Genomic DNA, 12716 nt, shown 5'->3' on the forward strand with positions numbered 1-12716 from the left:
CAAATTAGCTGGTTTTCATTTCCTGTTGGCTTTTCCAGCACATGCTTGGCACCAGATGAAAGTGATGTGGTAATGCAGTAAAATATCCCTGTGAGACACTATCTGCTTAGAGACAGGAGGCAGTGAGATGCTTTAGCCCTTGATGCCCTGAGGGCCCATCTGGACATCCTGAGGTTTTCTCAGAAGCCAGTGTTTGCAGTGAGAATAGACTTTCTGTCATATCAAGTAAGTTTGTTTTTTAGGGAATTTCAAGGCATCAACATTATAGTACTATCTGTATTTCCACTGCTGGCTCTGATTTGGAAATGCCAATAAAGTTGGTTTGCTTTATGTTTACTTGATCTCTAAAAAAATGTGTGAGCTCAATCTTGTCTTGTTCTAACTGGCATAATTATTCATCATGGATGTGTTTCACAGGATTAGAACCAGTAACAGGAAATCACAGTGTGCCCTATTTTAACAAAAACAAATGTCTAGGGCCCGAACGTGGAAAACAGACTCAACAAGGGAGTTAATCCTCACATTGTAAATAATTCTCATGATGTAATAGTGCAGCTATGATTTATTGAGCACGTACTATGGGCCAGGTATTTTATTGATGTTATTTATAATGCACATGACTACTCTGCAAAGCATGTGAAAGAAAATTGATACTTGGTGAAGGAAAGTAACTTGCTGAAGGTCACACAGTTAGAAAATATCTAACCCAGGCTGGTTTCTCCAGCAGGTGTTTCTGCTACTACACTGAAGTGTTTGTCTACAGATCATATATAAAACATGTTAATTATTTATAAGGAAGATATATATATATATATATATGTATATATACACTGATATGGAATTTAAATTTTAATTATTTATAAGATATATATATACTGATATGGAATTTAAATTTTAATTATTTATAAGATATATATATATACACATTGATATGGAATTTAAATTTTAATTATTTATAAGGAACATATATGCATATATTACTGATATGAAATTTAAATGAAATTCCTGACAAAACCAGTTATTTCATTAAAATAAGTACACTTATCTTTTAGGACCTAGAAAGTGGTTATGCTTATATTAGGTGTTCAATTATTATTTATGAATTAAAAATGGCATCATTTATTCTGATTGATCCAAAGGGTTGCGTCTACTACCTTGTCTCCTACCATCCCATCAGAAAAGTTTATAAAAAGGAAGTCATTAATTATTTTCAGTAAGCATGCACAGAGCACATACACTTGTGACAGATATAGTTCTAGGCAATGGGAGAAAACATTCTAGCTTCTAGAGAGGACACAACCTAGGGATGACAGACTTAAAAACTGACAATGTCAAACAATGTGATAAGTCATATAGGTATGGGTATGTGGATCCTAAGACAACACAGAGGAAGACTCTATAGACAGACTTAGAAACCATCATTCTCAGCAAACTGACACAAGAACAGAAAACCAAACACCAGATGTTATTACTCATAGGTGGGTGTTGAACAATTAGAACACGTGGACACAGGGAGGTAAGCATCACACACTGTGGTCAGTGGAGGGGGCTAAGGGAGGGACAGTTGGGGGTGGGGATGGTGAGGAGGGATCATGAGGGGAGAAATACCAGATATAGGTGATGGGGGGATGACTGCAGCAAACCACCTTGCCATGTATGTACCTATGCAACAATCCTGCATGATCTGCACATGTACCCCAGAACCTAAAGTACAATTAAAAAAAAAAAAAAAAAAGAAAGAGCTAAAATCCTGGAGTATTCCAGTGCCTGGCCAAATGCAACAATCCTTTGTTTTCTCATGTTTTCATACATTCAAACAGGTTTTTCATTATGTGTAATTTTAGGGTATTCTCCTAGAGTTAGAGAACCATGAGATTTGAAAAGTATGATGGTCATTTTAAAATCAGAGTTTTTTTTTTTTTTTTGCCATAGAATAGAGTGGAAAATTGAAAAGCTTCACTGCCACACAATACTTAGTAACCCTAGATATGAGAGGGTTGTGAATTCATTTGTATGTTTCATAGGACTTCTTATTATATCTAGGGTTTCTAAGCATTGTGTAGTAGTGGAGCTTTACAGTTTCCTATTCTATGGCAAAAAAACAAACATCTGATTTAAAAATGACCAACATACTTTTCAAATCTCATTCAGCAAAGGTAATAAAAGGAACTGAGATCTTGGTAATGAGCAAAAAAGTAGATGCTGTAGCTGCCCTAAGAAGGCAGAATCAGGGTGGGGGAAAATGTTGAGGGCTATTGTTTGGGGTCTTTGTGCTGGAAAAATTGGGGTTCAAGCTGCAGTGGAGTCAGGAGAGGAGAATCTGTGCATACTCAAGGTGAGGGCTGAAATTTAGACTTCTGCATTAAGCCAAACTCTCAAAGATCTACACCTTCAGTTAAAGGTGGGATAAACTCAAATCTGCCTTCCTGAGCAACCGTATTGTTCACAGAAACCTGTCCCTATGGGCAGCTTGGAGCCTGGGAGATCATACCCCAGTCTATGGTATGCTGTGTTATCTCCTTTTTATGAGAATATCTCTAAGTGTTTTATATAATTTTTCGATTAAAATAAGCTAATTTCACTTGCCCTTGGCTCTTGAAAAGATAGTGAAATATTTCATGATATGAAATGGTTTTTGATAAACTTGCCTAAATAAATGCACATTAGAAGGGTTTGTTCCAATTGACATTTTCTCCAAGTGCATATTGCAAAGCCCATTCTTATACTTTTATGCCAACCTCTGGGTAGTATACAAAATATAGTTCAATCTATGCCAATTTAATAGGATAAGAATAACACATTTTGTAAAATTTAAAGCGCATATATCGTATTGGTTCCCACGTGAAGTCAAACACCCGCTGACGTGTGTGTTGACCAGTTGTTTCACCTGTTAATTATTTTTATATGTCTATAGATAAGTTTCCAGTTTTTCAGTTCAGCTGCTTTTCCTTTTCCTTTTTTGTTATTGACAGCTAAATCTACTTATTATTTATACAGCATGCACTTCTCTGTTTCAAACACCATTTGTAATGCTTAAATTGCTGTTATTCATTGAATCCTTACAATAAACCCTATAGGTTAGGTACTATTATTGTCCCCATTAATACAGAGGACAAAACTGGTTCAGAGACGTTAAATATCTGATAAAGCCAGAATAAAAATTGGGGGACTTAATCTTTCCATTTAGCATTTCTGCTGACTGTTACTCATGTTGAATTATTTTATTGTGTGGTTTGTCATTAAAGAATGGTGAGCTTGTCTTCAGTGAGGTTTTATCTAGAAAAACCTACTGAAACCTGAGATGAAGACATGATCATCCAGAGAACATTAATTTTAATTTTAAATTTAAATTAATTAAAAATTAATTTTCCTTTATTAGATATCCCAGATATTGCACTAGCAATTTGTAAAAATTTTACTGACATATGATTAATATGCCATAAAATGTACTTGTTTTAAATAAACAATTCACCAAAGCAATTTTGAGCAAAAAGAACAAAGCTACAAACATCATACAACCTAACTTTCTGTTTACTACAAAGCCATAGTAATCAAAATGGTGTGGCACTGACCTTAAAAATAGAACAATGAAGCAGAATAGAGAACACAGATATAAATCCACACACTTACAGCTAATTGAATTTCAACAAAGATGTCAAGACACAGTCTCTTTAACAAATAGTGCTGGCAAAACTGGATATTCAGTTTTCTTCATATGCAGACAAATGAAAACTAGACCCCTATCTCTCACCAAATACAAAAATCTACTCAAAATGGGCTAAAGACTTAAATGTAATACCCAAAATGATAAAACTACCAGAAGAAAACATATGGGAAACATTTCATGGCTTTGGTTTCAGCAAAGATTTTTTGAATAAGAACTCGAAAGCACAAGCAAACCAAAGAAAAATAGGCAAATGGAATTACATCAAGTTAAAAAGCTTCTGTACAGCAAAGGAAACAATCAGCAGACTGAAGAGACAACTTACATAATGGGAGAAAAATTTTCCCGCTATCTATCTGACAAAGGACTAATATCCAGAATATATAAGAAATTCAAGTAACTCCATAGCAAAAAAATAACCAAATTTAAAAATGGACAAAATACTTGAATAGACATTTCTCAAAAGAAGACATACAAATGGCTAACAGGTACATGAAAACATGTGTAATATCATTGACCATCATGGAAATTCAAATCAAAACCACAATGAGATATTACTTCACCCCATTTTGATAATGACTATTATCAAAACAAACAAAAATCCACAAAGCTGGTGTAGATGTAGAGAAAGGGCAGCTCTTTTGAAAAATTATTGTTATTATTATTATTTTTACTTTTAGAGATAGGCTCTTGCTCTGATGCATAGGCAGAGTTCAGTGGCCCAATTATGGCTCACTGAAACCTAGAACTCTTAGGCACAAGGGGATCCTCCTGCATTAGCCTCTTGAGTAGCTGAGACTACAGGCACACACCACCATGTGTGGCTAAAAAAGAGGAACTCATGCACTGTTGGTGGGGATGTAAATTTGTAGAGTCTTTATGGAAAACAGTATGAAAACTTTTCACAAAATTAAAAACTATATTACCATATGAATCAACAATTGTGCTACTGGGTAGACACATCCAAAGGAAATAAGTATGTTGAAGAGATATCTGCACTCCCATGTTTATATTAGCACTGTTCACATTACCCAAGATATAGAATCAACCTAAGTATTCATCAACAGAAGAATGTATAAAATATATAAAGAAAATGTGTGTTTATACACAATGGAATACTATTCAGATGTTAAAAAGAATGAAATCCTGTCATTTACGGCAACCTGAGTGAACTTGGAGGACATTATGGTAGGTGAAATAAGCCAGGTACAGAAAGACAAAAACCACATGATCTCACATGCATGTGGAATCTAAAAACATTGATCTTATAGAAATAGAAAGTAGAATTGTGGTCACCAGAGGCTGGAGAGTGAAGAGGGGAGCAGAATGAGGAGAGATTAATTAATAAATACAATGTTATGGTTAGATAAGAGGAATAAGTTCTGGTCTTCTGTTGCCCGGTAGGATGACTATGGTTAACAGTGTTGTATTGTATGTCTCAAAATAGCTAGAAGAGAGAATTTTGAATTTTCTTATAACAAAAGATTATACACGTTTGGGATCATGCTAAATATCCCCACTTTGATTATTATACAACTTTGCCTTGAGTTAGGACGAACTCTAAGGAATAACATGCTCTAGAGTTTCCTCAGCGTCAGGCTGAGAGTGAGGCTTCACCCAAAATCATGCACTTGCTTGGTTTTGTCTCGCCCCTCCCGCTTTTACCTTATTGATCTTTCCTACAATCATGTTCTTAATAAATACCATGTGCGTGATTTATCATCTCAGACACTACTTTGGGGAAACCTGACCTAAGACACAGAGTTAGTAAGTACTGTTTCCCATTTCTGTATTCAAATTTTGCACCTCTACAGAGGGGAGGAAGGTAAGATTCAGAGAGGTTCATATTTTTATCTCAAGGTCATGCAGTCAGTAAGAGACTTCAGTCTAATATTCTAAAATCTAGTAATGTGAGTTGTACCACATTATCTCTTAAAGATTATCATAGGGAAGTAAATCTGATAAGAACAGCTCCTACACTTGATCTTAGCCAAAAGGCCGAGAAGTGATAGGGAAGTAAATGAATGATAATGAGCTGCAGAGATTCCTTAGAATCTCCAGTTTAAATTGTGTTTATACTCAGTTTCTTCATTTATGAAATTAGGGCACTGTTATTATTATCTGTGTCTTTCTTTAAGATTAAATGGAAAAACATAGGGAGCACACTTTGGCATATGACTAGATATTCAGTATAGATTTTTCCTTCATTGAAGAGCCAGGGTAAAGAAACTTTAACCCAATAAGGACTCAGGTGATCAAAATTCATTTGACCAACCACAAAATTCATTTGACCAACCACAGGGCATTTTTTTTTTTTTTTTGTAGCAAAGCCTCCATTTCTGGAAAAATATTGAAAAATAACAGCCTTGTCAGTCCCTCAGACCTAATGGGCTATATCAACATCTCCATGGACTTGATGGATAAAGAGTGAAGAATCATGTTTTGCAGGTTTCTTAATAAAGCCTAGCTCTCTCCCAAAGAGGAAAAGCCACAGAAGACAGGCATGCCACATTTAAAACTGTAGTAACCCAGTAGCCTTTCCTAACTGCTAAGTAGGCGATTCCCAGGAGCCCAGGAAGAAAATCCAGGAGGATATAAACATGAAATGAATCAAGCATGCAAGATTTTCAAGCAAAATCAAGCAATATTTTCTTTCTCTCTTTTTCCTTCTGTTTTGTTTTGATGTGTGTTTGTGTATGTGTGTGGAATATTTATTTATTTTTATCATCATCAGGACATTAGGATTCAGAGAAAGGAAAATACCTCTTAAATGAGATGTTTGTAGGGAAAATTACAAGGGAGAGGAGGCTGATATTGACCAAGCAAATGCCCTCTGAGGATTGGGGTGGATTAGAATGGTTTCCAATATTTTTCCAACTCCCCTAATGGAAGTAAAATAACAACATGAAATAGAGGGGATGGAACAGCCAGCAGGAGGATAAATACCAAGGAAGCGATGTAAACACAGCCCTCAATTTCCCCAGCGAGTAAGAGAATGAGGAATGTGTTATTTATCTCTCTTTGCAATCTGCAAGGCAGAGTATGGAGCTGCCCCCTTTGGGAATATTTCTATAAACAATCAAAGAATTTCAGGATGGGAGTTTGAGATGCAGTGAAAGGAATAAAGGAGATTTAGAATTTTTCTAAACTCCAGGTCTTCATACACCTCTTCCAAGAAGTCTTTCATCTTCCCTGGCAGTGAAATATAACCTCTTTAAAAAAGAGGTACTTTAGAAGTGATTGATTATGCCATCCCCACTAATTATTTAGAATATAAAAATTAAGGCAACCAGGCTAAATGAGTTACTAGGATTGCTCTGCACTTGCAGGTGAGTATGTAGTGTGGGTTCTGGAATTAAACAACCTAGCTTGAACCTTGCATTCATTACTTACGAAGTGTATTACCTTGGGAAAGTGATGTACTGTTCTCAATCCTCTGTTTCCTCATCTGTAAAGCTAATGATTTTTACTTAATACGATTTCTGTAAGAAATCAATGTGGTGATATACACAAAGTTCTTAGTATATTGCCTAGAATATATTAAGAGTTCCATAAAGTCTTGTTTTTGTTGCTGTTATTACTATCATTATTAATATTCATCAAGAAACAGAAGTAGAATCGAAATTCATTTTTTCCGTTTTCAAATTCATCCTTCTTTTCTTTCCGCTTTGTAATTTCTAATCCCTTAAGGTTTCATGTTGCTTTAGCAAATTTTATTGTTCTAATATATAATGACTGGTGGCATATACCTCTGATGCGATGAGATACTAGGTAATTTATGGAATTTTTCAGACCAGGCCTTTACTCACACCAATCCAATATATCTCAGAAAATGTTAGCCTGGTAAACATAGATTGATCTCATCTAAATATAGAGGAGACTAGTGGATTTGCCATCGCATATTGAGTCAACCATCTTTGATAAGGTGTTTGCTATGAATGGGAATGACTAAAATTTATTCTTATAGGGAAATTTTAATCTTTTTGTTAGAAAGGACAGGGCTACAATAGGTAAGGACTTGCAGAATCAATGTACCTTGTCCTGGGCCTTGAAGAATGTGTAGGTCTTCAATGAAGTAAGAAGGTAAGAGAGGGTATTGTGGGTGGGCCAACCACATAAGCAATGGGATAGAGGACTAGCAAAATTTACTCATAAGAATATTCTTTAATCCTTGGGCTTCCTCTTGAAAGGCATCTTCTTAAAGATGCATTCCTCAATACCCAAGTTCAACAGTGTTCACCTTTTCCTCTCCCTCAGAGCATACTACAGTTTTCCTTCAAATTATATATTATAATTTAAAACTGAATATCTATTTATGTATGTTGATAGGGATGGATTGGAGTGGAGTGGTGTGTGTGTGTGTGTGTTTTAATTCAGTCTTCCCTATTAGGCTGTAAGTTTGTTTTATAAGGACATAAATCAGGTCTATTTTTACATGCAATTGTATCCTCAGTGTCTAGCACCATGCAAACCTGACACATTGTAAATGCTGTTACACATTTTTTCATTGAATGAATGGATGGATGAATGAATGGATTAATCAAGTGACTCACCTGCATAGAGGGTGGTGCTGTGCTATAGAAATAGAGAGATGGATGAGGAGCAAGGTAGGTCATTCTGTCCATGTCCCCAAGAAGACTGTGGATAAATCCCTGTTCCTCTCTTAGCCTTCATTGTTTTTCCTGTAAAGTCAGAGCTGAAGGCACTATGTGAGTTTTCTGGTACTAAAGTTCTAGAATTTTTAATGCTTCTTTAATTATTTACTGAGAAGTATTTGCATTATGCTAGTTAGTATCCATTAGTAAAAACAGAAGATATGATAGTGCTTTTTAATATACAAATAAATAATGTTGAGAGTTCTTTTTTCATTATTATATAAATATACATTGAGCTACATACAAGGTCTTATGGGAAGCAGAGATAAATACATATGGGGTCTTAGGGGAAGCAGAGATAAGTACATACAAGGTCTTAGCGGAAGCAGAGATAGGTAAAGGAACATGGCCCCTGACTTTGAGCAAGAGAGATGGAGAATGAAAGAGGAACAAAAGAATGAGAATTAAAAATGACAAGAAAAATAAGGAGAAGAAAGATGAGGGAAATGTAAAGGAGAAGTAAAAGAAAGGATGAAAAGGAGAAGGAGGAGGAGATGGCATGATTTCTTGAGCATGGTGCCAAGTATTTTATGCATCTTATGCTATTTTGCTGATGTTGAAACTGAGGCTTTAACAGATTAACTCTAAAATTATTGGTAGGTCCTGGCTTACTTCCAAAGCTGACTACCTTGTGATCTTAATATTGGGCCTCTGATTCCTCTCTGCCTGGTGAAACCACATACAGGAAAACAGAGAGATGCAATGATGTGGCAAGGGACTTGAGCAAGACCTGCATCCTTTGCATTTGTAATCTAAGACCAAGGGCCCTGCCCTCTTGTTCTCTGGAGTCTCCCTCTTAGTACTTGGCATGCTTATGTTTCCCCTGCACTTAAAAGAAAAATAAAAAGAAAAGAAAGGAAAGAAATTGTTGCTACAGTAAACTGGAGAAAGAAAGACATTTTTCCCCCAAAGAAAGAGGAAGCTTGCAGAAGTTTGGGGTAAAGACAGGGCGGGGAGATGGCAGGAGAGTATCAAACTGAAGCCTAAAGGGTTTTGGCTCCTCTCCTCAATTCTTCCTTCTCTTCTTTGCAGCTTTTAAGTTTCATTCATTGTATCAGTGGGATTTGGGGATTAGAGTGAAGTTGCAGTAATAGAGGTGCCCGAGGCAAACTTTGATTTTTTGGTTTCCAAGAAAAACAATTATCCTAATCTAGTCTGCCATCCCTTCTTCTCCCCCAGCAGTGGAAATTCACTGGGTTCAGAGAGCACTCTTGGGAGGAGACATGTGTGCCATTTCAGTCACATTACACTGTGTGTCGACACTTTGTCCAAATTTATTTTTTCTCCTACTTAAATTATTTGCCATCTATTTATTAAGCATCTGCCCAGTGCTTCATATAACTAGCATTCATTGAGCTCTTCCCAGGAACCCAGTTCTTAGTCAAGGATGTGAAATATATTATTTCGTTTAGTCTTCACAGTGACCCACAAGGTAAATAAGGTAAATATGAATTTTATCCTTATTTATTCCAAAGAGATTAAGTAACCTGTTCAAATTCACAGCTATGAATTAGACTAGCCAATATGTGAATTCCGTTGTCTGTCTTCAGGGCTTATGCTCTTAACATGTCATTATACAATTTCTCAACCACAACCCCTGCATCCTAATTACCATTCTGTGATTTTTAAATAAATCTTGAAACCGAGACACAGAGGGTTGAAGCAGTTGCCTCAGGTCCCACAGCTTAAAAACAGAGGAAGCAAGATTTGAAATAATGCTGTTTCTTTGTTGTTGTTTTTCATTTTTTCTAAAAAAAATGTGATATATGTGCAGTACGTGCAGGTTTGTTACATAGGTATACACATGCCACGGTGGTTTGCTGCAGCGATTGACCCATCCTTTAAGTTCCCTCCTCTCACTTCCCAATCCCCAGCAGACCCTGGTGTGTGATGTTCCCCTCTCTGTGTCCATGTGTTCTCATTGTTCAACTCTCACTTATGAGTGACAATATGTGGTGTTTGGTTTTCTGTTTCTGTGCTGCTGAGGATGATGGCTTCCAGCTTCATCCATGTCCCTGCAAAAGATATGATCTCATTCCTTTTTATGGCTGCATAGTATTTCATGGTGTATATGTACCACATTTTCTTTATCCAGTCCAACATTCATGGGCATTTTGGTTGGTTCCATGTCTTTGCTATTGTAAATGGTGCTGCAATAATCGTAAGTGTGTGTGTGTCCTTGTAGTAGAATGATTTACATTCCTCTCGGTATATACCCAGTAATGGGATTGCTGGGTCAAATGGTATTTCTGGTTCTAGATCCTTGAGGAATTACCACACTGTCTTTCAAAATGATTTAACTAATTTACATTCCCACAGTGTAAAAGCGTTCCTGTTTCTCCACAGCCTCACCAGCATCTATTGTTTCTTGACTTTTTAATAATCACCATTCTGACTAGCATGATATGGTATCTCATTGTGGTTTTGATTTGCATTTCTCTGATGATCAGTGACATTGAGCTTTTTTTTTTCATATATTTGTGGGTCATATAAATGTTTTCTTTTGAGAAGTGTCTGTTCATATCCTTTGCCCCCTTTTTGATGGGGTCGTTTATTTTCTTGTAAGTTTGTTTATGTTCCTTTTAAATTCTGGATATTACACCTTTGTCAGATGGGTAGATTGCAAACATTTTCTCCCATTCTTTAGGTTGCCTTTTCACTCTGATAATAGCTTCTTTTGCTGTGCTCTTTAGTTTAATTAGATCCCATATGTCCATTTTAGTTTTTGTTGCAATTGCTTTTGGTGTTTTCATCATGAAGTCTTTGCCCATGCCTATGTCCTGAATGGTATTGCCTAACTTTTCTTCTAGAGTTTTTATGATTTTGGGGTTTACATTGAAGTCTTTAATTCATCTCGAGTTAAATTTTGTATAAGGTGTAAAGAAGGAATACAGTTTCAATTTTCTGCACATGGTTAGCCAGTTTTCCCAACACTACTTATTGAATCCTTTTCCCATTGCTTGTTTTTGTCAGGTTTGTTGAAGATCAGATGATTGTAGATGTGTGGTGTTATTTCTGAGGTCTCTGCTCTGTTCCATTAGTCTACATGCCTGTTTTGGTACCAATACCATGTTGTTTTGGTTACTGTATCCTTGTAGTATAGTTAGAAGTCAGGTATCATGTTGCCTCCAGCTTTGTTCTTTTTGCTTAGAATTGTCTTGGCTATATGGAGTCTTCTTTGATTCCATATGAAATTTAAAGTAGTTTTTTCTAATTCTATGAAGCATATCAATGGCAGTTTGATGGAAATAACATTGAATCTATAAATTACTTTGGGGAGTATGACCATATTCACAATATTGAGTCTTGTTATCCATAAGGATGGAATGTTTTTCCATTTGTTTGTGTCCTCTTATCCTTGAGCAGTGGTTTGTAATTCTCCTTGAAGAGGTCCTTCACATCCCTTCTTAGTTGTATCCCTAGGTATTTTATTCTTTTCGTAGCAATTGTGAATGGGGTTCATTCATGATTTGGCTCTTTGCTTGTCTATTGTTGGTGTAAAGGAATGCTTGTGATTTTTTTCACATTGATTTTGTATCCCAAGATTTTGCTGAATTTGCTTATCAGTTTACAGAATTTTGGGGCTGAGATGATGGGGTTTTCTAAATATAAAATCATGTCATCTGCAAACAGAGACAACTTGACTTCCTCTCTTTCTTTTATTTCTTTCTCTTGCCTGATTTCCCTGGTCAGAACTTCCAATAGTATGTTGAATAGGAGTGGTGAGAGAGAGCAACCTTGTCTTATATCAGTTTTCAAAGGGACTGCTTTCAGCTTTTGCTCATTCAATATGATATTGGCTGTGGATTTGTCATAAATAGCTATTATTTTGAGATATGTTCCATCAGTACCTATTTTATTGGGAGTTTTTGACATGAAGCGATGTTGAATTTTATCAATAGCCTTTTCTGTATCTATTGAGATAATCATGTGGTTTTTGTCTTTGGTTCTATTTATATGATAGATTATGTTTATTGATTTGTGCATGTTTAACCAACCTTGCATCCCAGGGATGAAGCCGATTTGATCATGACAGATAAGTTTTTGAATGTGCTGCTGGATTCTGTTGGCCAGTATTTTATTGAGGATATTTGCATCAATGTTCATCAAGGATATTGGCCTGAAGTTTTCTTTTTTTGTTGTGTCTCTTCCCAGTTTTGGTAGCAGGATGATGTTGGCCTCATCAAATGAGTTAGGGAGGAGTCCTTCCTTTTCAATTGTTTGGAATAGTTTCAGAAGAAATGGTACCAGCTCCTCTTTGTACCTCTGATAGAATTCGGTGGTGAATCCATCTGGTCCTGGGCTTTTTTTGGTTGGTAGGCTATTAATTACTGCCTCAATTTCAGAACTTGTTATTGGTCTATTCAGGGATTTGAGTTCTTCCTGGTTTAGTCTTG

General features: G+C 36.1%; 1 pseudogene; it reads right to left on the reverse strand.

The window, feature by feature from the left end:
- Positions 1-5508: 5508 nt before the first annotated feature.
- Positions 5509-5674, reverse strand: LOC135277478 (U2 spliceosomal RNA; annotated as a pseudogene).
- Positions 5675-12716: the final 7042 nt, after the last annotated feature.

The sequence above is a fragment of the Aotus nancymaae genome, unplaced genomic scaffold, assembly GCF_030222135.1.
Source record: "Aotus nancymaae isolate 86718 unplaced genomic scaffold, 86718_ANA_hifiasm-v0.15.2.pri h1tg000003l, whole genome shotgun sequence".
In the NCBI taxonomy this organism is placed as follows: domain Eukaryota; kingdom Metazoa; phylum Chordata; class Mammalia; order Primates; family Aotidae; genus Aotus; species Aotus nancymaae.